The sequence below is a fragment of the Sciurus carolinensis genome, chromosome 4, assembly GCF_902686445.1.
Source record: "Sciurus carolinensis chromosome 4, mSciCar1.2, whole genome shotgun sequence".
NCBI classification, from domain to species: domain Eukaryota; kingdom Metazoa; phylum Chordata; class Mammalia; order Rodentia; family Sciuridae; genus Sciurus; species Sciurus carolinensis.
The window spans coordinates 113590665-113611210 of NC_062216.1; the positions used below are offsets into that span (position 1 = coordinate 113590665).

A 20546-nucleotide genomic window follows, 5' to 3' on the forward strand; every position below is an offset into this window, starting at 1 on the left:
AGGCCAGTCTCAGCAATTTAATGAGACCATCAACAACTTAGTAAGACCCTGTCTCAAAATAAAAGATAAAACAGAAAAAGGGGCTAGAGAAGAAAGGAAGGAAGGAAGGAAGGAAGGAAGGAAAAGAAAAGGAAGGAAGGAAGGAAGGAAGGAAGGAAGGAAGGAAGGAAGGAAGGAAGGAAGGAAGGAAGGGAGGGAGGGAGGGAAAGAAGAGAAGAAAAAGAGAAAATTGGGTTTTGTGAAAAAGTGGGGCTATGAAAGAACACTGTTACAGCAGAGGCCAAAACCACAAGTTCACAAAGTAACTTTGTAAGCTAAATCTTGGCTCCCATTAGGCTTTCATAAACTGATATTAAGGAGGAATTCAATAATGAATAGAAAGAGAAACTTTTTTGCAAAGTCAGGACTCAAATGTATGAGAACAATTGGGTTTAAAATTAGCAAAAGATTGAGAAAAAGCTAACAAATCTAAATACTTAAGACTTCAATAAAGACTACAGTTCAGGACTGGGGAGATAGCTCAGTTGGTAGAATGCTTGCCTCACAAGCACATGCCCTGAGTTCAATCCCCAGCACCGCAAAAAAAAAAAAAAAAAAAAAAAAAAAAAAAGACTACAGTTCTAACTCCCCTTTGGTTTATTTAGGAATCTTTCCTAAATGCCAACCCTACAAAGTTTTAAGAACCAAATAACAAGTTTATCTTTTCATACAAATGTTCCTGAGTTGTAACACTCCCTCACAACGGAAGACATACAGCAAATGTTGACTTTCAAAACTGAACTGAATTTTGCTTCACTGCATACAGGCAATCACTACATTATTCAGAAGACAAAAATAGAAAAAGAAAAAAATCTAAACAAAAGAACAACTAGAGAAGGAATGGAAACAAAGTATTATGATTCAACAGAAAAATGAAACAACCAACATTCTTTCAAAACAAGTGTCCACCAGGGAAATGCTGAAGAGAAAATGTCATGATAAAATATTTTTAAGATATGAAATGACCCCAATGCAAAATATTTGTTGTCACTGATTTTTGTTTTGTTTTTAGTTCAAAGGAGTTATTACTTCTTACTGTTTATGTTCCTTACTTTCTGTTTACCCATTCCCACTGGGTCAGTACCATTTCATTTTCCTTACAGTCTATTTTTCTTCCTGATTTTTCAATTTTAAGTTCCTTGATCTGAGTTCTCACTTATGAATGTTTGCACTAGAAAGGACCTTGAGGGGTCATTAAGTCTATTCACCTGCTTTCCAGAATTCATAATGAAAAGTATCAGAAGAATGAGAAGGTATATATCTGTACAAACATTTCCATTCACAATTTTCAATTTAAAAAAAAAATGAAAGTAAAAATTAAAACCTCAAAAGAGGAAGGTGCTTTTAAAATGTATTTATCAGCTAAAATTGCTCAAACATAAATTCAACTGTCAGGTCTAAAATTAACATGCAGGAAAGTTGTTGGCTGCCAATAAAAAGTTTTTCGTCCCTAGAGATGTCTTCTGTGTTCTATCTGGTCTGTGGCACCATTTTACCTCTAGCACATAGCCTGACAAATTTAGACCACCATACCAATAAACTACGATTATAAATGGTAATGGTATACACGTGTGTGTGCATGTGTGCGTGTGTGTGTGTTTACAGTTGGTATAGGTTTTTATTCCAAACAGTTTATGGGGAAGTTACAATAAAAACTGTTCTAAGGGCAGCAGTTTAATTATCTTGATTTCTCAATATATTCAAAGAATGACGGTTCTTCCTAAAAATGGGTTTCTAAAACAGAATGTCATCTGATGACAAAAAAATATGCAACTATAAATAAATACTGTTAATTATTTCATGATTATTAAAAAAAAAGAAGAAAAGCAAGTAGGACAGTCTCAGAACCATAAGTCCTAAAAATGGAGAATATAATTTTAATTTTTTTTAATTATGAAAGGTAAAGAATAGAAATTATAGATTGTAAAATAGATGTTATTTCCCAGGAAGACTCTAAAAGGAATTAAATAAATTGTTTATGAACGATTAGCAAGTTATACAGTTATCTGAAAACACTAGTATAAGACAGCTAAACAGCAACTAATATCTAACATCAATTTTTCTTTTCTTTTCTTTTGACAGGACCAGCCTAGGAGCTGAGGGATGTTAGAGAAGACAGAATATATTTTGGATTCCAACAGAACATTTCTTCAATTTTTTTTTGCCAGGGGTACTGGAGATTAAACCCAGAGGCACTTTGTCACTGAGCTACATCCCCAGTCCTTTTCATTTTTTATTTTGAGACAGGGTCTTGCTAAGTTGCTTAGGGCCTTACTAAATTGCTGAGGCCAACCTAGAACTGCAATCCTCCTCAGACTCCTGAGTTGCTAGAATTACAGGTGTGCGCCACCATACCTGGCTCAATAGGATACTTCTGGATACATCATAGAAAATATAGATAATATAAAACAGCAAATGGGATTCATAACTGATTTCACCTAAAAGGTTACCAGACTAATGTTAATGGAATGATAGTCTACTGATGTTTTACAGCATTTCTTTACCCTTACACCAAAGATCTACAATGAAAACACAGGCTTCCTTTTATCAAGTTTGCCAAAAAGACAAAAATATGAGGAATGCTCAAGAGGTTAAAATAGTTATTGAAGCTAAAATAAGCAGCCCAAGTCAACAGAATGATAAAGACAGATAAATATAAAGTTTTCAATTACATTAAAAAAACCCCACCAAACTAATGTGACCGTAGGCTTTACGAACAGAAGTGTAGAGTCAAGTAAAAAGAAGCCATGCTCCCCACAACCAATTCCCATATTTTGTATTGATCAGATTTTATCTGAGATTCAGATGTAGATAAGGAATCCTAAAAACTCAGATAACTAAGTTGATAAAGAGCCTAAATTTGTTAAAAATGTCAGTTAAGGGAAAAACTGAAAGAACTTGGGATGTTTACCCAGAAAAAGATGCCTCATCAGGCACAATTGTCATCAAATATTTGAAGTCTACTGCGTTGACAAGGAATTAGTTTTACTTATTGTGGCGTCAGATGACAGAACTAAAGAGTTTCATCACAATGTAGAGAATGTTCTAAAAGTAGAACTCCAATAATGGAGCAGGGTATCTGTGAAATGGAGATCTCTTCCATACAACATGTGTTTTCACCTATCATGATGTACTTGTTCCCAAAAGAAGCCTAGTGGGGAAGACAACTTGTTTTTGTTTGTTTGTTTCTTTTGGTACTAGGGATTGAAACCAAGGGAAACTTTACCCAAGCTTTTTTTTTTTTTTTTTTTTTTTGTTAAATCTGAGACAGGGTCTTGCTAAATTGCTGAGGCCAGCCTTGAAATTGTGATCCTCTTGCCTCAGTCTCCCAAGTCACTGTGATTATAGGCACAGGTCACTGCGCCTAGGGGAATAAAACATTTAAAAAATGTTTCATTTGACCTTTTTCTTTAAGTTGCCAATGAACTTAATTTATTTATTTACATGTAGTGCTGAGAATCGAATCCAGGGCCTTGCACATGCCAGGCAAGCGCTCTACCACTGAGCCACAAATCCAGCCCCTATTTTGACGTTTTTAAAGTGATAGAAGACTTTTTCATGAACTTCAAAATCAAAGAACCATTTTCAGAGATACCAACAACAAAGGAAATGAACATTTTAAAAAAAATTTTAATGAATGCTGCATTTGTTTGTCTCAAAGAAACAACATCCATACAATAACATGAATATCTTTACCAAGGGATTGGGTGCAATTACTTGCCAGTCTGTTAACTAGTCCCAAGAAGAGAGCTATCTTTATTATATGCTTATATGACAGTGCTGTTTGCCCCACCTAAAACTTCTTTGCAAGGAGAAGGCTCCTCCTTATCATACATGGATAAACAAGGAGGCTGTAGTAACACTGTACCCTCCCACTACAGCTACAGCTTAGGAAATAGTCTTGACATGTACAAAACAGTATCTTTTCAGAACTTTGGAGCACTGTATTCAGACAAGAGTTAAGGACTTTGAGGCAAAGTAGTAGCTTAAAGAGTTGGTTGAAAAAACAATTTTCACTTTGGGTTAGAAGTGAAGAGAGGAAAGAGAATGAGATACAGTAACTAAAGCTATTAACGTTTTAAAGCTATGATAAACAATGGTGTTTAAAAATTATAACACTGAGGGCCTAGGTTGTGGCTCAGTGGTGGAGGGATTGCCTCCCATGTTTTGTGAAACACTGGGTTCAAGCCTCAGCACCACATAAATATAATAAACAAATAAAATAAAGTTATTAAAAAAATTACAACACTATTCATGGTGGTGCAAGCCTGTAACCCCAGCAGTTTGGAAGGCTGAGGCAAGGATTTCAAGTTCGGGGCCAGCCTCAGCAATTTAGCAAGACCCTAAAGAACTCACTGAGACCCCATCTCAAAATAAAAAATAAAAATGGTTGGGGACTTAGCTCAATGGTAAAGTGTCCCTGGATTCACATCCCAGTACACACACACACACACACACACACACACACACACACATATAAAGGGGCTGAGGATATAGCTCAGTTGGTAGAGTGCTTGCCTTGCATGAACAAGGCCCTGGGTTCAATCCCCAGCACCAAAAAAAAAAAAAAAAAAAATTACAACACTGACTCTACACCTTGATCCATAAATTGAAAGATGAATGATGTTATCACTTTAGTTTTCTGCTAGGTGGTTAACACTAATGAGAATAAAACAAACAAACAAAACCCTTACACTTAATAGTGCTCCAGTTAAAGCCATCACAAATTCTAGATGGGGTCAGGTGCTGTGGCCCACGCCTCTAATCTGTTACTGGAGAGGCTGAGGCGGGAGGATCACAAGTTTGAGGCCAGTCTCAGCAGTTTATCAAGACTCCCAGCATATCAGTGAGACCTTGTCTTAAAATAAAGGGCTGGAAATGTAACTCAGTGGTAAAGTGCCCTGGTTCAATCCCAGTACAAAAAAAAAAAAAAAAAAAAAAAAGATTGAAACACCAAAACAATTTACTTTTGCTTTCTCAGTGGGTATTTTTTTGTGCTACAGTCAGGCAAAATGTGAAAATGTTCTGAATGTCCAATGGTAATGCTCTTAACATGAAATACTGGAACCCAACTCAGTAGTTAACAATAACGGATCAGAAATTAATTAGTCTCAATGAGCTACAGGGGCAACTTTCTAGCCAAGAAGAAAACTTTCAACTAGTTGCTGAAAACCAAAGGTTAATACAAAACTACGAACTCTGATCCAGGGGTGGGCGCACATGCCTACAATCCCAGGGACTGGGGAGGCTGAGGCAGGAGGATCACAAATTCAAAACAAGTATCAACAATTTAGTGAGACACTCAGCAACTTAGTGAGACTCAAAATAAGAAAATGGAAAGGACATGGGATGTAGCTCAGTGGTAAAGTGTTCCTGGGTTTAACCCCCTGTACCAAAACAAACAAACAAAACTACATACTCTGGTTTATCTTCATATGTTAGCTTTACTGATATTTCAGACATTAATGCAATATCAAAAGTAAAAAAAGAAGTTGGGTACCAGGGTACATGCCTATAATTACAGCTATCTGAGAGGCTGAGGCAGGAGGATCCATAGTTCAAAGCCAGCCTCAGCAATTTAGCAAGGCCTCCAGAAACTGCAAGACCCTGTCTCAAAATAAAAAATAAAAAGGGTTGGGGATGTGGCTCAGTGGTTAAGCATCCTTGGGTTATATCCCTGGTACCAAAAAAAAAAGGAATGTAAAAGAAAACTCTATGACAAAAAAGTTATTGATTGGCTATATTCATCCAACTCATTATTAAATGATACGTAACTATTAAACAAAGGGCAAAGGCCTGTTCTGTTTCTGTATAGAGTTAAGAACAAACTGGTAATACTACTTATACAGCTGCCAAACTTTTCTTTAGCTTCTTTTCTTACAGACACTATATTTCGCAATACTCTCCACTTTCCTTACTACATCTTCCATGTTTCTATACAAATTGTTTTATTTCCCCAACCCTTGCTCTAAGATATGACACATCTTTAGTTTGAGTTCAGATGCAAAGGAAAAATTTTCACTTTCCTGAAATATGTCTACCACTTTAAAAAATATAGGGCTGGTGCTGTAGTTCAGTGGTAGAATGCTTGCCTAGTGTGCACAAGGACCTGTGTTCAATCCTCAGCACCACAAAAAATTAAAAAATAATACAAGTATAACCTAATTAAAACTAACTACAACCAACCATTTAATAACTTCAAGAATGGGAGGAGGGCATGTGGGTTCCCCTATAATCCCAGCAGCTCAGGAGGCTGAAGCAGGAGGACTGCAAGTTGGAGACCAGCCTCAGCAACTTAGCAAGGACATATGCAACTTTGTGAAACCCTGTCTCAAAATAAAAAATAAAAAGGGCTGGGGATGTGGCTTAGTGGCAAAGTGACTCTGGGTTCAGTACCAAAAAAAAAAAAAAAGTATAGAAGCCACATTTAACAAAATAAACTTCACTTTAGTATATCTGTGCTTAGAACACCTACAGAGACTTATGTTTCTACACAAATTATACTGCCAAATTTTAAATATAGAAATCGAGTGAGCTTGCTGAGGAAAATCTGCATACCTCCACAAACCTAACCTTAATACAACAGGAACCTGATATACTCAAATATCCTCTGTTAAGTAGAAAACAAACTTTTAAAGTTAGGCAAGTTGCAACGAGGGAATCTGGGAAGGAGGTGCCCAGGGTAGTAAACACGGGAGTGAAGAAAACATAACAAACAATTCAAAGCTACATATAAGTCCCTATGGGGCTCCTTAAGCCCCAAGCTCACATCTCTGCTTTGGAAGAGATGAAGTTTGGTAAGGGGGATAGAGGGAGAACAAAAATCTGAGTAATGATGAGTATTCTATTTTCTTTTTCCCCCGACCCCTATCTCAGTATTCTTGCAGGCTGAGTGCCATAACCACCAGAAGGCCTAAGTCAACGTCCCAGCCTTCTTTGCATACCTAGGCTAAAGACCTGTATACATCAGCCGTCTTCTTTCCAAACATCTCCCTTATCCCTTTCGACTCCCATACCATTTCCAAAGCCAAGACTTATGGAGATTCAGCCCATTCCTACTGTCTTCCTAAACTCAATCACTTACATTTTTTCCAAATCTATACTTTCTCTCTGATATTTTTATTAATTCAGTAGAAATGCCATGACCCTCATTTTCAATGATTTACCCCTATTCATCTTTCTAGCCAAATCCAATGCACGTTTTCACCTGATCAAGGGTTTTGTTATCACCTACTTTATTCTACCTCTTGCAGATTACCCCCGCCTTTTCCAATGCCAAGTCCCTAACCCTACTCTGGGAACTCCTGGGTCTTCAATATAGTTTAGCAGTCCTCCTCTTTCTCCCATTCCACCATCCTTGTATTAGGCTCTACTAGACTATACTTCCTTCAAGATTCAACTCCCCTCTCCTTGCCACGCCCTGTGCCCCCCGGGGTTACTTACCCCAAGTTCTCCCCACACTTCGGGCCTCTGGCCCCGCCTTCCTCCAAAAGGAAGGAGGTGGGAGGAGGGAGAGAAGAGGGGCGGCACTCCGCAAGGCAAAAGCGATCTCCCATTAGCGCTCATCGCCGCCAATCGTGGCTTCCTTCTCTCTTATTGGTCTTCTTTAGCCTAAGCCCCACCCTCTTCCTCAGACAGGGCCCGGCCACCGCCTCAGCGCCCCCGTCCAACACAGACTGGGAGGGGAGACCCCAGCCAGGGACGCTGTGACTGGCCAGAGTTGAAGGGGAGACTGCTGTCAGATCATGGACTAGCTAATGTTAACAGGACTCACCCGCTGGTAGCTCCGTCGCCTCCCGCCCGCCCGCGCTCGGTCCCACAATCTGTCTCCAGCTCCTCCTTTTCCCCCCTCAGCGAAGCAGATACTTTCCTCCCGTCCGGCCAGGCGAGCTTACCTCTCGCGAGAAGTTGCTGGGGGGGGGAAGGGCGAGACTCGTGGGGGCTGAGTTGGAGAGGGGCTGAGGGGCGGGGCTTACCGTGGGCAGGCCTGAGGTGGAAGGCTGAGTACTGTATACACAGGTCACACGTGTTCGGCTGTAGAAGCGGGAGGGAAGAAAGGAAAGAGAGGAAATAGAATCTTCATAGGTATCTGTAGTGGTGGAGATCCAAAAAAGGTGAAGCAAATATTCTAGGGAATGAGATGATTTCACGGAGCACACTTTAAAAGCTAGAATATTGGGCTGGGGATAAACTCAGGGGTAGACAGCTTGCCTGCTATGCCGTGAGGCCTTGGGGTCAATCCCATAAATAACTAGGAGTGGGGAAGAAACTGCTCTTAGTGTTGAAAGAAAGCCTCTTTGAGAAAGTAACATTTAAATCAGGAGTTGAATTATGAGGCAGCCTTCCGAAGATTTTTGTGAAAGTAGTCTAAGTGAAACCTAATGAGCCAGGTGTGAATGGGGAGGCCAAGGCAGGTGGATTCCAAGTTTGAGGCCAGCCTCAGAAATTCACCGAGACCCTAAGCAGCTTAGTGAGACCCTGTCTCAAAAGTGGAAAAAAAAAATAATCAAAAGGATTGGAGATGTAACTCAGTGGTAAAGCACCCCTGGGTTCAATCCTCGGTACTAAAAAAGAAAAAGAAATAAGAAACCTAATGAAAGAATGATGAACTACTAAACTATATTTAAGACTCTATACTGAAAAAAAAAAAAGACTATACCTCAATAAAGCTGTTAAAAACGGGGCAAGGGAGGAACTAAGCAAGTTAAACATGGGACTTCAGGGTTTCAAACAGGTGAGTAGATGTATTTTCTTCTTTATGAGCACCTTACCATCACTGTGGTCACAGTTTTCTGCTCTGTGTGTGTGAGACTGTATGAGGTGAGGGAATGAGGATGATGGTAGTAAGAGTTCAACTCCAAGAACTATCTACTTGTAAAAAAATGTTAGGATTGTTTCTACTACTCTCCAGAATCAGGTACTTCCTTTATGGCAAAGTAATATAAAATACCCTTAGCCCTAGAACTGGAGTGAATACATTGGAAAAAGCAATCCACCAGTGCAGCAATCCTAGCGCTGTTTTATAAGCCCTATGGCCTGGGGTGAGATGTTTCTCTTAAGACTGTACAGTGAGAATGGAAATCCCATTTTACTCAAAGAATTAAAATGATCCAGTGAGATACATGAAAATGCTTGGCAATTTTTAAAAAGCACTGTAGAGCTAAGGGTATATATAGCTCAGGAGTAAAGAGCTTTTCTAGCATGTGTGATGCCCTGGTTTAGCACCCAGCAACACAAAAAAGTGAAAAACAAAGCCATCCCAGCTACTCAGGAGGCTGAGGCAGGAGGATCACAAAATCAAAGCCAGCCTCAACAATTTAGCAAGAGTCAGACTTGATGAAAAAAACAAAGGACCAGGGATATAGCACAGGGTAGAGTACCCCTGGGGTCAGTCCCCAGTACCTCAAAACCAAAAGCACTATATTATTCACAAGTATGTTTTGAAAAAAATTTGAGTTGTTGATGGACCTTTATTACTTCTTTATTTATTTAAACTTTATATGATGCTGAGAATCGAACCTAATGCCTCACACCTGATAGGCAAGTGCTGTACCATTAAGCTATAACCCCAGCCTCTCACCAAGTATTTTAACAAAACTTAACAGGACATAGTATGTGAAAAAGCACTATTCTAGTCATGTGGAGTAGAGCAAACAGACCCCATTACTATGATGGAATTTTTTTTTTTTTTTTTTTTTTTTTTTTTAGTGTTGATGGGGGATATTTAATAGTTAATAAGCTAAAAGCACAAATATTTCAAAAAGTGAAGAGTGCTTCAGGGTAATGAGACAAAGTAACTAGGAGTGAAGATGAAACTATTCTTAGTGTTGAGAAACAGCCTCTTTGAGAAAGTACTAATTTAAACCAAGGGCTGATTATCAGGAAATACTCTCCAAAAGTTTTCTGAAGGAAACATCAAATGCAAAGACTGTATTCAAAAATTTATCATGAGCTATGCATGGTGGTACATGCCTGTAATTCCAGTCACTCAGAGCACTGAGGCAGAAATATCTCAAGTTTAAAGCCAGTCTTAGCAATTTAGTGAGGCCCTGAGCAATTTAGCAAGATCCTGTCTCAAAATAAAAAATAAAATGGGCTAAAAAAAAAGGGGGGGGGCTAGGAATATGCTTTGATGATTATGCACTCCTGGGGTCGATCCCTGGTACCAAAAAAAAAAAAAAAAAAAAATCATGAGCAGGGCATGGTGGTGCATGCCTGTAATCCCAGTAGCACAGAAGGCTGAGGCAGAAGGATTGATTGCATAGAGGCCTTCCTCAAAAATTTATCAAAGCCCTAAACAGCTTAGCGAGACTTTGTCTCAAAATAAAAAATCAAAGGGGCTGCAGGTGTGACTCAGTGCTCACCAAACTGCTGGGATTACAGGTATGTACCACCATACCTGGCAAGTATTTAGTTTTGACAAAGCCCAATATGTCTTCTTGTTTGTGTTCAGAACCACCACCTAATCCAAGGTCATAAAGATTGACACTATGTCTTCTTTAAAAAGTTTTATACTTTTATCTCCTGCATTTAGGTCTTAGTTCCAGTTGAGATTAATTTTGCATATGGTGTTAGGTAGGGATCCAATTATATTCTTTTGTAGGTGGATAACTAGTTGTCCTAGCATCGTTTGTTAAACTGTTCTTTCTCCCCATTCAGTTCTCTTGGCACCCTTGTCAAAAATCAGTTGACCATAAATATATGGGTTTATTCCTGGACTGTCAGTTCTATTCCATTGTTCTTATATATCTGTACTTATGTCAATATCAAAAAGGATTCATAAAGCCAGGAGTGGTGGTACACACCTGTAATCCCAACAACTCAGGAGGGTAAAGCAAAAGGATTCCAAGTTTGAGGCCACTCTCAGCAACTCATTGAGACCCCTGTCTCAAAATTAAAACATAAAGAGGGCTGGGGATGTAATTCAGTGGTAAAATCCTGTTCAATCCCCAGTTTCAGAAAAAAAAAAAAAAAAGGGCTTTGTGACTTTAGCTCTGTAGTAAGTTTTGAAATCTGAAGTGTGAGTCCTCCCACTTCATTTTCCTTTTTCACGATTGCTTTGAATATAATGGGTTCCTTGTACTTCCATATGAATTTTATACTCATTGTCAATTTCTGGGAGAAAAAAAAACCCAGCCACCTAACAGTTTTTTTTCCTTTTTAATATTTTCATTTTAACATTTTGTATGTGGTGCTGGGGATTGAACCCAGTGCCTCACATGCGCTAGGCAAGGGCTCTACCAGTAAGCCACAACTCCAGCGCACCTAGGTTTTTGATAGGAATTATTTTGAATCTGTAGGATCACTTTAAGGAGTATCACCATCTTAATAATACCAGGTCTTGCCGATTCATGAATATGAAATGTCTTTCCATTTATCTAGGTCTTCTAAAGGTTTTTTGATTGTGTTTTGCAGTTTTGAGTGTACAAATCATGAACTTCTTTTGTTAAATTTATTCATAAGTATTTTTTTCTTTTTGGTGTTATTGTAAATAGAATTGTTTTCTTAATTTCAGCTTCAGATTTTTTTATTTCTTCTCAAGTCAGTTTCTGTCATTTGTATCTTTCTAGGAGTTTTTGCATTTCATCTAAGTTATCTAATTTTTCCAAATTTGGTTGTTCACAATATTCATTATAATCCTTTTTATTTTTGTGAAACTGATAGTAATGTCCTCTTTTATTCCTGACTTTAGTAACTTGTGTTTTATTTTATTTTGGTCAGTCTAACTGAAGCTTTTTTCAATTTGTTGATCTTTTCAAACAATCAGCTTTTGGTTTTATTCACTTTTCTCCAATATTTCTCCATTCCCTCTTCATTTATTTCCTTGCTAATCTCTATTATGTCCTTCCCTGTATTTGCTTTGTATTTAGCTTGCTTTTCTTTTTTGTTGGGTTAGGTTATTGATTTGAGATATTTTTTCTTTTAAATTATATTCATTTATAGCTGTAACCTTCCCTCTAAGCAGTTTTTTTAGCTGCATCCCATAAAGTATAATAGATTTTGTTTTAATTTTTATTAATCTCAAGGTATTTTTCTAATTTCCATTTGAACTATTTTTTCTTTTTATTATTCTAATTTCTTCTTTGAACCATTGTTTATTTAGTTATATGTTGTTTATTTTCCACATACTTATGAATTTCCCATTTCCTCCTTCTGTTACTCGTTTAATTTTTTTCTCCTTGTGGTAGGACATATTTTGCACTTTTATAATACTTTTAAATTTATCAAGACTTATATTTTGACCTAACATATTCTATCCTGACGAAGGTTTCACATTCACATAAACCTTAAAAGAACTTGTGTTCAAAACTGGGCACAGTAGCCTGCACCTGTAGTCCCATCTACTCCAAAGGCTAAAGCAAGGGGTATTGCTTGAGCCAGGAGTTTGGAACTAGCCTGAGCAACATAGTAAGACCCCTTCTCAAAACAATAAAAATAAAAAAGAATTTGTATTCTGTTGTTGGATAGTGCATTATAGATGTTTATTAAATATAGATGGTTTATAGTGTTCAAATTATCTCTTGTTGATATGACCATGATGGTAATAGGATATTGAAGTCTCCAACTATTATCATCCAATTGTCTATTTCTCCATTCCATTCTGTCAACCATTGCTTAATATATTTGGGGGCTCTTTTATTAGGTTAATTTATGTTTACAATTGCTGTATCTTCTTGATGAAGTGATTCTTTTTTCTTTCTTTCTTTCTTTTTTTGGTACCAAAGACTGAACCCAGAGGTACTTAACCACTGAGCCACTTTCACAGCCCTTTTTTTTTTTTTTTTTTTGCAGTGCTGGGGATTTGAACCCAGGGCCTTGGGCTTGCAAGGCAAGCACTCTACCAACTGCTCTACCAACTGAGCTATATCCCCAGCCCCCACAGCCCTTTTAAAATTTATTTTGTGTTTTTCTTTCTTTCTTTTCTTTTTTTTTTTTTTTTGGACAGGGTCTCACTAAGTCCTTAGGGGCTTGCTAAGTTGCTGAGGTTGGTCTGGAACTTTCAATCTTCCTGCTCAGTCTCCTGAGTCTCTAGGAATACAGGTGTGTGCCACTGTGCCTGGCTCAAGTGATGCTTTTATCCTTGTAAAATGTCCTCCTTTGGCCAAGCATGGTGGTACATCCTTGTAATCCCAGGAATTTGGGAGGCCAAGGCAGGAGGATTGCAAGATCAAGGCTAGCCTTAGCAATTTAGTAAGACCCTGTCTCAAAGTAGAAAATAAAAAGGGCTTGGGATAGGCACTGGGGTTGTAGCTCAGTGACTGAGCGCTGGCCTAGCATGCATGAGGCACTGGGTTCGATCCTCAGTCCCACATAAAAATAAATAAATAAAATAAAGGTATTGTGTCCATCTACAACTAAGAAATATTTTTTTAAAAATAGAGGTATTGTATCCATCTACAACTTAAAAACAATTTAAAAACAAGGACTTGGGATGTGGTTCCATGGTAGAGTGCCCCTACTTCCCCCTGCAAAAAAGCGGGCAGGGATATAGTTCAATGGTAGAATACCCCTGCATCCAGTGGAGACTGAACCCTCTTTGGGGGATTAGGGGAAGTCTTGCTTTGTCTCTCTTAACAATTTTCTTTTTTTTTGGTACCAGGAAATGAACCCAGTGAGCCACATCTCCAGCCCTTTTTAAAATATTTTATTTTGAAACAGGGTCTCCCTGAGTTGCTTTAGGACCTCACTAAGTTGCTGAGGCTGGCTTTGAACTTGTGATCCTCCTGCTACAGCTTTCCCAGCCGTTGGGATTACAGGTGTGCGACATAGCACCCAGCTCTAATAACAGTTTCATCTTTAAGTATTTTTGTCTTATGTTAGCATAGACTCTTCAGATCTCTGTTGGTTACTGTTTGCATCATATAACTTTTTTCATTCTTTTACTTTCAGCCCCTACATGTCTTTGAATCTACAGTGTGTAGTATGTCTCTTGTAGACAGCATCATTCTTTTTTTCTTTTTGCAGTACGGGGGATTGAACTCAGAGGCACTCTGCCACTGAGCTATACCCTACCCTTTTCCTTTTTTTTGAGACAGGGTCTTGGTAAGTTGCCCAATGCTGGCCTCAAACTTGCAATCTTCCTACCTCAACCTCCTGAGTAGTTATGATTACATGCTTGTACCACCATGCCTGGTCCTTTTTAACTTTTTGAGACAGGGTCTTGCCCACTTGCCCAGTCATTTCTATTTACTATATATGGTTTTGTGTTTCCTTTTGAAATAGTGTCTCGTTAAGCTGTCCAGGCTACTCTCCAATTTGGAATGTCATGCCTCAGCCTCCTGAGCAGCTGGAATTGCAGGCATGTGCCACCATGCCCAACTATTGACTACTTTTTTACTTTTCACTTAGGTATGATCCATATTTTGGTTTGTATGTCTCAACTATTTTTGTTGAGAACCATTTTATTTTTAAAAAAATTTTTTCCCACAGAAGGGAAATTGAATTTAATGGAAATTATATTGTAACTTTCAATTCTTTTTTAAAAATTTTATTTATTTTTATTTTTTACAGACCACATTTTGATTCATTGTACACAAACGGGGTACAACTTTTCATTCCTATCATTATACATGATGTAGATTCACACCATTCATGTAATCATAAATGTACATAAGATAATGATGTCTGTCTCATTCCACTATCTTTCCTTCCCCCCCTTCCCCCCTCATTTCCCTCTACACAATCCAAAGTTCCTCCATTCTTCTCTTACCTGCCCTCCCCACCCGTTATGTATCATCATCCACTTATCAGAGAAAACATTTGACCTTTGGTTTTTTGGGATTGGCTTATCTCACTTAGGATATTCTCCAACTCCATCCATTTACCTGAAAATGCCATAATTTTATTCATCTTTGTGACTGAATAATATTCCATTGTGTATATATACCACAGTTTCTTTATCTTTTCATCTATTAAAGGGCATCTAGGTTGGTTCCATAATCTAACTATTGTGAATTGAGCTACTATAAACATTGATGTGGCTGCATCACTGTAGTATGCTGATTTTAAGTCCTTTGGGTATAAACTGAGAAGTGGGTCAAATGGTGGGTCCATTCCAAGGTTTCTGAGGAATTTCCATACTGCTTTCCAGAGTGGCTGCTTCAGTTTGCAACTCCACCAGCAATGTATGAGTGTGCCTTTGCCCCCACATCCATACCAACACCTGTTATTGCTTGTATTCTTGATAACAGCCATTCTAATTGGAGTGAGATGAAATCTTAGGGTGGTTTTGATTTGCATGTCTCTAATTATACTAGAGATGTTGAACACTTTTTCATATATTTGTTGATCACCTGTATATCTTCTTCTGTGAAGTGTTTGCCCAGTTCCTTAGCCCATTTATTGATTGGGGTCTTTCTATTTTTGGTGTAAAGTTTTTTAAGTTCTTTATAAATTTTGGAGATTAGTGCTCTATCCGAAGTGAGTGTGGAAAAGACTTTCTCCCACTCTGTAGGCTCTTTTTTCACATTATTGATTGTTTCCTTTGCTGAGAAAAAGCTTTTTAGTTTGAATCCATCTCATTTATTGATTCTTGCTTTTATTTCTTGTACTCTGGGAGTCTTGTTCAGGAAGTCTGGTCCTAAGCCAACATGATAAAGATTCAGACCTATTTTTTCTTCTATTTGGTGCAGGGTCTCTGGTCTAATTCCTATGTCCTTTCTTGATCTACTTTGAGTTGAGTTTTGTGCAGGGTGAGAGATAGGGATTTAATTTCATTTTACTGCGTATGGATTTCCAGTTTTCCCAGCACCATTTGTTGAAGAGGCTATCTTTTCTCTGTTGTATGTTTTTTTGGCAGTTTTGTCTTGTATGAGATAACTGTATTTATGTGGGTTTGTCTCTATGTTTTCTATTCTGTACCATTAGTCTACCTGTCTATTTTGGTGCCAGTACCATGCTGTTTTTGTTACTGTTGCTCTGTAGTATAGTTTAAGGTCTGGTATTATACCTCCTGTATTACTCTTCCTGCTCAGGATTGCTTTGGCTATTCTGGGTCTGTTAATCTTCCAGATGAACTTCATGATTGCTTTCTCTATTTCTATGAGGAATGTCATTGGGATTTTAATTGGAATTGCATTGAATATGTATAGCACCTTTGGTAGTATGGCCATTTTGACAATATTAATTCTGTCTACCCAAGAACATGGGAGATCTTTCCATTGTCTAAGATTTTCTTTAATTTCTTTCTTTAGTGTTGTGTAGTTTTCACTGTAGAGGTCTTTCACCTCTTTTGTTAACTTGATTCCCAAGTATTTTTTTTTAGGCTATTGTGAATGGAGCATTTTTCCTAATTTCTCTTTCAGAGGATTCATCACTTAAGAATAGAAATGCATTAGATTTATGTGTGTCAATTTTATATCCTACTACTTTGCTGAATTCATTTATTAGTTCTAGAAATTTTCTGGTGGAGTTTTTTGGATCCTTTAAATATAGAATCATGTTGTCAGCAAATAGTGATAGCTTGAGTTCTTCTTTTCCTATTCATAACCCTTTAAATTCTTCGTTCTGTCTAATTGCTCTGGCTAGTGTTTTAAGGATGATGTTGAATAGAAGTGGTTAAAGAGGGCATCCCTGTCTTGTTCCAGTTTTTAGAGGGAGTGCTTTTAGTTTTTTCTAGTGTTTTGAGCACGAAGGGGTACTGTATTTTATCAATGCTTTTTCTGCATCTATTGAAATAATCATATGATTCTTAACTTTAAGTCTATTGGTGTGATGAATTACATTTATTGATTTCCAGATGTTGAAACAACCTTGCATTCCTGGGATGAACCCCACTTGATCATCATGCACTATCTTTTTGTATGTTTTTGTATGCGATTTGCCAGTATTTTGTTAAGGATTTTTGCATTTATGTTCATCAGGGATATTGGTCTAAAGTTTTCTTTCCTTGATGCATCTTTGTCTGGTTTTGGTCTCAGGATGATACTAGCTTCATAGAATGAGTTTGGAAGGGTTCTTTCCCTCCTTTTGTATGTCATGGAATACTTTGAGGAATATTGGTATTAGTTCTTCTTTGAAGGTCTTGTAGAACTCGGCTGAGAATCCATCTGGTCCTGGGCTTTTCGTGGTTGGTAGGCTTTTGATAGCTTTTTCTATTTCATTGCTTGAAATTGATCTGTTTAAATTGTGTATGTCCTCATGATTCAGTTTGGGAGGATTGTATGTCTCTAAAAATTTGTCGATGTCTTCAAGATTTTCTATTATGTTGGAGTATAGATTTTCAAAGTAGCTTCTCATTTATGTTATGTATTTCAATGGTGTCTGTCATGCTACTTCCTTTTTCATCACAAATTTTTGTAATTTGAATTTTCTCTCTCTGTTAGTGAGGCTAAAGTTTATCAGTTTTGTTTACTCTTTCAAGGAACCAACTTTTTGCTTTGTCAATTTTTTGAATTGTTTCTTTTGTTTCAGTTTCATTGATTTCAAAGCTCTGATATTATTTCCTGTCTTCTACTACTATTGGTGTTTATCTGTTCTCTTTCTAGGGCTTTGAGATGTGATGTTAGGTCATTTATTTGTTGACTTTTTATTCTTTTCTTGAATGTGCTCCATGCAATTAATTTTCCTCTTAGTACTACTTTCATAGTGTCCCAGAGATTTTGATGTGTTATATCATTGTTTTCATTTACCTCTAGGAATTTTTTTTATCTCCTCCCCGATATCTTCTGTTATCCATGCATCATTCAATAGCATATTATTGAGTCTCCAAGTATTGGAGTAGTTTCTGTTTTTTTTATTTTATCATTGATCTCTAATTTCATTCCATTATGATCTGATAGGATACAAGGTAGTATCTCTATTTTTTTGTATTTACTAAGAGCTGCTTTGTGGCATGACATATGGTCTATGATCCATGTGCTGCTGAGAAGAAGGTGTATTCACTCATTGATGGATGGAATATTCTGTGTATGTCTGTTAAGTCTAAGTTATTGATTGTGTTATTGAGTCCTGTGGTTTCTTTGTTCAGTTTTTGTTTGGAAGATCTATCCAGTGATGAGAGCAGTGCATTAATGTCACCCAGTATTATTGTGTTGTGGTCTATTTGGTTTCTGGAATTGAGAAGGATTTGTTTGATGTACATGGACGCACCATTGTTTGGGGCATAAATATTTATGATTGTTATGTCTTGCTGCTTTATGGTTCCCTTAAGCAGTATGAAATGTCCTTCGTTATCCCTTCTGACTAATTTTGGCTTGAAGTCCACTTTATCAGACATGAGGATGGAAACCTCTGCTTTTTTACTGAATCTGTGTAAATAGTATGTTTTTTATATCCTTTCATGTTTATTCTGTGGATGTCTTTTTCTATGAGTCTCCTGAAGGCAGCTTATTGTTGGGTCTTTCTTTTTAATCCAATCTGCAAGTCTGTGTCTTTTTTTTTTTTGCGGTGCTGGGGATCGAACCCAGGGACTTATGCTTGTAAGGCAAGCACTCTACTGACTGAGCTATCACCCCAGACCCCAAGTCTGTGTCTTTTGATTAATGAGTTTAGGCCATTAACATTTAGGGCTATTATTGAGATATAATTTGTATTCCTGGTCATTTTGGCTTATTTTCGGTTTTTAAGTTAATTTGGTTTCTCCTTTGATTGGCTTTTTCTTTAGGGTAGTTCCTCCCTTTGCTGACTTACATTGTTGTTTTTCATTTCCTCCTCATGGAATATTTTTCTGAGAATGTTCTGTAGTTCAGGCTATTTGCAAATTCTTTTAGCTTTTGTTTATCATGGAAGGATTTTATTTTGTCATCAAATCTGGTTAGTTTGCTGCGTGTGAGATTCTTGGTTGGCGTCCATGTTCTTTCAGAACTTGAAGTATGTTGTTCCAGGCCCTTCTAGCTTTTAGGGTCTGGGCTGAGAAATCTCTATTGGTTGCCCCCAAATGTAATCCAATGCTTTTCTCTCGAAGCCTTTAAAATTCTATCTTTATTTTGTATGATAGGCATTTTCATTGTAATGTGCCTTGGTGTGGATCTGTTGTAATTTTGTACATTTAGTGGTCTGTAAGCCTCTTGTATTTGATTTTCCTTTTCATTCTTCAGGTTTGGGAAATTTTCTGGTATTATTTCATTGAATCGATTGTTCTTTCCTTTGGTTTGTATCTCTGTGCCTTCCTCAATCCCAATAATTCTTAGATTTGGTCTTTTTATGATACTCTGTTGTTCTTGGAGGTTCTGTTCATGATGTCTTACCATCTTCTTGTTTGGTCAGCTTTATTTTTGAGATTAAATATTTTGTCTTCATTTTTTGAGGTTCTGTCTTCCAAGTGTTGGTGATGCTTTCTTTTGAGTTTTTAATTTGGTTTATTGTTTCCTTCATTTCAAGGATTTGTTTTTGTTTTTGTTTTTTAGAATCTCTACCTTCTTATTGTAATGATCTTTTGCTTCCTGCATTTGTGCTTTTAACTGTTTATTGGAGTGATCATTCATCGCCTGCATTTGCTCTCTTATCTCATCCTTTGCTTCACAGATCATTTGAATTATGTATATTCTGAACTCCTTTTCTGACATTTCTTCTACCATGCTGTTATTAGATTCTATTAATATAGCATCTTGGTTTGTTTGGGACACTTTTTCCCTTGTTTTTTTCATTTTGTTTGTGTATCTTCTTCTCTAGCCATGTAGATCTGAGATGTTGCAGTTTCCCCCCTTTAGGCTTATAGTGACCCTGCAGGTTTCCAATACCTCTCCTTTAAGGGGGAGATCAATATTAGCAGCACCCAACATAAACAATATGCAGCTATAAACCAAATAGCCCCTATGAAGATGTTAACAGTATTGTTATAATAAAGAGGATGAGTTTGATTATTATCTACAGTATAATACAGTATTTGCAATGAGGTCTACAATTTCTACTGGTAGACAAAGAGGATGGGGAGGGGTGTAGGATGTAACTATTAATGGGATAAGAAGAGAGTATATAGAGGTACTAGATCATAGAGAGAATGAAAGTGGAATCAACTAGTTGATTGTTAGCATGAGAAAAAGGAGAAAGAGACTCTGAGGAAACAGGTAAACAAAAGGAAAATAGAGTGAGAAAAACAAAAAGTAAAAAAATTAAAAATTAAAAAATTTTTTACACTATAACAGTCATATACTGTTTAAACCTCCCAGTCTTCAGTAGCCTGATACATGAGAGGTACCTGACAATGAACTTCCAGTCTCCAGCAGGCATCTCAGGGTGGGAGTTGCCCCACCTAAAGATGGCAGCTTCTGCTTTGGGTATAATCCAAGCTGGCTGCCCTGGCTTCTGAATGCATTGGAGGATGGGGAGGCACAGTGTGAGCACCAAGTTCATGTGAGGGTGCTGGTTGGTGGGCAGGGGTCCTTGAGAACCATTTTAAATAATATAAAGTGATACCTGTGAAAATCAGATGCTCCTCCCTGTCTAGGGTCTGCTATTTGTATGTCTATTTTTCAAAAAAATATATATATATATTTAGTTTTGGATGAACCTTTATTTTTATTTATTTATATGTGGTGCTGAGAACTGAACCCGGTGCCTCACACTTG

At 37.5% G+C, this 20546-nt stretch overlaps 1 protein-coding gene across 4 annotated transcripts in view; it reads right to left on the reverse strand.

Moving 5' to 3' along the window:
• Atf7 (activating transcription factor 7) overlaps positions 1–8034 on the reverse strand; it is an 89467-nt gene extending 81433 nt beyond the window's left edge. For 2 of the 4 annotated variants that reach the window (XM_047551018.1, XM_047551022.1), the window contains exon 1: positions 7814–7920. The gene's annotated coding sequence lies outside the window, so the exon portion shown is untranslated. Of the gene's footprint in view, positions 1–7482; positions 7794–7813; positions 7921–8015 lie in introns of those variants that run through there. The other 2 variants (XM_047551021.1, XM_047551020.1) reach the window with 2 other exon arrangements.
• Positions 8035–20546: the final 12512 nt, after the last annotated feature.